The sequence below is a fragment of the Prionailurus viverrinus genome, chromosome B3 (assembly GCF_022837055.1).
Source record: "Prionailurus viverrinus isolate Anna chromosome B3, UM_Priviv_1.0, whole genome shotgun sequence".
In the NCBI taxonomy this organism is placed as follows: Eukaryota; Metazoa; Chordata; class Mammalia; order Carnivora; family Felidae; genus Prionailurus; species Prionailurus viverrinus.
In genome coordinates this window covers 104,784,720-104,789,365 of record NC_062566.1, presented here as the reverse complement: position 1 = coordinate 104,789,365, position 4,646 = coordinate 104,784,720, and the positions used below count along the sequence as shown (strand labels likewise).

Genomic DNA, 4,646 nt, shown 5'->3' with positions numbered 1-4,646 from the left:
TGTGAGGAAGCTTCAATTAACTCACACAACCAGACAACCTGGAGAAGGTCTGGGACCACACTGCCTATGGAGAGAGGCCTTGCCAAGTCTCTAGATGTTCTAACTCTCCACCATTCCATTTCCAACCTTGGTCTGACAGCTACTACACGAGAGACCCTGTACTGGCATCCAGTCCAGTTTCTCCCAAAGTTCTAAATCCAGAGACCATGAGAGATGATGATGACATGATTGCTGATGTTTCAAACCACAAAGTCTTGGGATGATTTGTTGCATGGCAATAAATACAGTCACAGATCAAATAATGTCCATTTATTTCTTGCCTACTAAAGCACAGTATAACAGCCCATTAAGTGACTATCAATTATATAATATATATTTTAAATTAGAAATGCTAACTTTAGGGGTGTCTGGGTGGCTCAGTCGGTTGAATGTCTGACTTTGGCTCAGGTCATGATCTCGCAGTTGGTGAGTTTGAGCCCCGTGTCAGGCTCTGTGCTGACAGCTTGGAGCCTGGAGCCTGCTTCAGATTCTGTGTCTCCCTCTCTCTCTGCCCCTCCCAAGCTCATGCTCTGTCTCTCTCTGTCTCTCAATAATAAATAAATGTTAATAAAAAAAGTAAAAAAAAATAAATGCTAACTTTATCTAATTATTTTTCATTTATCATTGCTCACTGAAACTTTATGTGATTTCCCCCTACTGTGTTTTCATGAGATGCTGTAAGTTCTTTTCATACCTCTGTAGAAATATTCAGACCATAGATATTTTTAAATGCATGTAATTCTTCATGAAAACAGTGAATTTCTTTCTGACCTCTTCATTTGAATATGTTAATATCTGACTCAGTTTCCAGGTCTTAGAGATAGTAATTTAGAGGTTTTTAATGGAAAAGACATTAAAATATTTACCAGTGGTATCCCAACAGCAGTGCCCTGAGTTTTAATTACACTAGAACTGACATTCTGAGAAGTGAAAAATAGTCATACAGAAGTGGTTTTGCTTGTCTGTTTGTTTGCAAAATTTCCAGTTTATCGATTGTGAAGACTAGGATCCCCAAACCTCAATAGTTCCAAATGGCCCCTATCTCTCCATCCTCCTCCCTAGACCAAAAGATATCAGACAGGTGTCTCAGAGCCTGAAGAGATAAAGGAGATACAGATTTGGAGAGGTTGTGGAGAGAGTGGCCACGATCCCCTGGGGAAGTGGGATATATATGCTTCTAGGCTACAATGGTGTGGTAACCGTATTTCCTAAAACATACCTACCTCATTTTTAAATGGAGTGATAGATAGGAGCAGTGATGTTGGTCTGTGTCCCTGAGGGACAAATGGGATGAGGCAAGAGAGAAGCATTCCTGATGGCATTGCTTTAGCAAGAGTTGCAAAGACTCGGTGTACTGAATTTAACGGAAAAGTGGAGGGGGTGTGTGGCCCACAAAATGAGGGTAAGGGTGACATTTGTGAGGTTAGTCGGAGGCAGCAGGAAGGAGGAGGATTTCCAGAACCCTTCCCACCTTAGTTGTTTACCCTTGGGCAGAAAGGGTATCTGGAGTGGGATGAGAGTGAAGCAGGGCCCTTGAATTCTACCAGAGAATCTAAATATTACTTGAAGAAGAGGAAGATAAGGAGAGAAGGAGGAAGAAAAAAAAAAGTTGTGAAAGAAGAAGGTTTATTTATAATCCCTTGACTTTCCTGCTAGTTTAGAAAACTCTATGACACTAACACATAGAAAAACTGAGTTTTTCCTTCTTCTTCTCTTTATTTTTAAAAATTTATGTATTTAGGTTGAGAGAGGGGGAACACGCAGAGAGAGGGAGAGACAGAATCCCAAGCAGGTTCTGCACCATCAGTGCAGAGTCCCACACTGGGCTCAAACTCACGGACCGTGAGATCATGGCCTGAACTGAAATCAAGATTCAGACGTTTTACCAACTGAGCCACCCAGGTACCACCACCCCCCACCCAGTCTTCTTCTTTTCTTAATTAAACTTACAGAATAGACAGAAAGTCCATGGAAAAAACAACAAAGGGGAAAGCATGGGAAACATTCATCCAGATCATGGGTCCTTTAACATCAAAATTCACAGCTGTCTCTTACCAACCTGACTGTAAGCTAGTGAGGATGCTTGCCTTCCTGTTTGACTGGTAGTTCTCTCCATTTTTTTCTACTATCATTCTACTGTGCCTTAGATGTATATAGCAGGTTATGTCCACAGAGCACAAAATATTATACAAGTCATCTCATTCATCTTCAATCTCTGGAATTTTATACCCATGTGAAAATTTCCTAGCCAGATCCTATAAATTCAAAGATGTACATCTGGGTTAATTTATCCAAGGGGCTTTTAGATGATGAGAACCATCAGGAGCTATTTTTAGAATAGAGGGAATGCAGCATTTTTAAAAATACAGATTCCATCAACTTGAGGCCTCTGAGTTGCTAAAAGCAGCCTTTGGAGCAGAAGTCATCAGCAGGAACTCGATAATCCCTGAATTGGAAAGGCCATACAGTGGCATGGGAACTGACATTCTCTCTTGGGAGTCAGTAAGTGAGGCAGATGGCTCCCAAGTTAAAGGCATATTCTACCCTATTTTTCTGTACTGATGGTACAAAGAGGTGGGTATATCACTTTAAGATGGCCTCTAAAGCTACCCATATACTGTAATCAGATTTCAATTAGCAAGAAGGAAGCTAGATAAGTTGGAAAGAGTTTGGACTCTCAAGAGAATCTAGGCTTTAACTCTTACAAGTTGTTGTTTTGTTTGTTTGTTTGTTTTTTTAAGTAAAGAAGTACGAAAGCACACATCTTGAAATTGCTAGAGGACAGAATGAATTTGGAGAGGATGAATGGCAGACGAAGATGGAAAGACAGGCAGTAGCCAGGCCATATAAGACACGGTGAAAATTCTGAATTTTATTCTGAAAGTAAGGGAAGTTAGTGAAGAGGTCATAGCCAAGAAATTCTGGTCTACCCCTTGGAAACAGAGACTATAGTAATCCTGAAAAATCATGAAAAGACACCCCTGCCCAACTGCACATATATCCATATACTTCTCCCTGCAAAAACACACACACAAATTCTGCCTCTCTCTATATAAGTCTTTTTTTTTAATTAAGTAGGTTCTTTTCATAAAATTTTTCTCCATTAATGTGGTTTACAATTCCTTAATTTTCCCTATTTTCCTTCTTTGAAAACAAGATAACCATTGGGCCTTGGCATACATATTGGCTCTCTATGCTATGGGCCAACTGTCACCAAGCTCTCCTTGGAGACACTCACTGCCTGGTGGAGCCTGGTGCCCTGCAACCACCTGTGTCCCTGTCACCCAGGGTCCAGCTATATGATTAGACCACAGTCTTCAATGAGTAACATATTCCTTTCTTGGTCACACTTATGGAATTTCTGAAGGGCAGTAGAGATAACTGTCAGGCACACATGACCTCCGTGTAGACAAGGGAACTGAAGAAATTTATCACTACTCCACTAAGATGCCCCCATAAGAGCAGTTAACCTGGACTCGGAGTGTTGAATTGAAATCTGTAGAACATTTGCCAAGAGTTGTGACCTAGGGGGGCTAAACCTATCTAGATGCTTCCTATCTATTGCTTCAGTTTTACGGGACTGAAGGATTGCTGTTTCTTGTTAGGAAGTTCATTTCACTCCCTATTACTTCCAGCTTCACACTCAAAGCGCTGAGAATTTCAAGTGGCGTATATTCAAACAGACCAGTGCCCTTACATCATTTCTGTATTCACTTCTTAAAATTCTTCCATAATGCTATTGGTTGTTTTTAACTAAATTCACATGGTTCAAGGAAACTGCCCAGACCTGTGGAAGTCACATACCAGAAAGTGAGATTTCTTATACAACCTAACCAGTGCAACCTTAAACAAATTTATAGACCAACTTAAGAAGTAAGGAGTACAGCGCCATTCTTGTGGAAAATAGAAGGCATTCATTTTCACAATTGGCCTTTTGATGCCAATGCACCACCATCCAAACAGATTGTTGATTACTGGTTAAGTCTTGTGAAAAAAAAATTTGTTTTGTAGAAAACCTGGTTGTTATGTAAGTTACTACTGAGTTGTAGGTCTTGGCAGAGTTCCAGTGCTGGTCTTTCTAACACTAACTGAAGGTGGAATGAAACATGAAAATGCAGTGCAGTTCATAAGACAGAAGTGGTGTGGAGCTTTTCAATAGCAAGCAACTTTTGTATTTTGAGAAGTATTGTCTTAAAATGTGGATGTGTTTCCAAATTCCAGTGGCTAGAGAAACTGTTGTTGTATTCATTAAAACTGGAATTCCTGATGCTATTGTCCTAGAAGTGGAATTTGAGACCAGACCTAATTGGTTGTTGTGTTAGCAAACATGGTGGCTTGGTGAGTGTAATGAAGTGTCCACAGGAGTACTGAAAACCCCAGTTTTACCAGGTCACAAGCTTGACATAACTGTCATTTCTATGTCTCAGTTATAGTCCACCTATTTGGTTACTTACCAAAAGATGCTTACTGTTTAGCATTTGAAATATACTTATCATTTGTACCAGTTGAATATGCCTTTCCTTAAACAAACAAACAAACTTAAAAAAAAAAAAAAGATTTGTTAGGTTGGACCCACAGCACTGAGGCAAGACACTTCTGATTACCCA

The 4,646-nt window shown here is 40.1% G+C and overlaps 1 pseudogene; it reads left to right on the top strand.

Moving 5' to 3' along the window:
- Positions 1–1,329: 1,329 nt before the first annotated feature.
- Positions 1,330–4,361, top strand: LOC125168130 (uncharacterized; annotated as a pseudogene).
- The last annotated feature ends 285 nt before the right edge of the window (positions 4,362–4,646 follow it).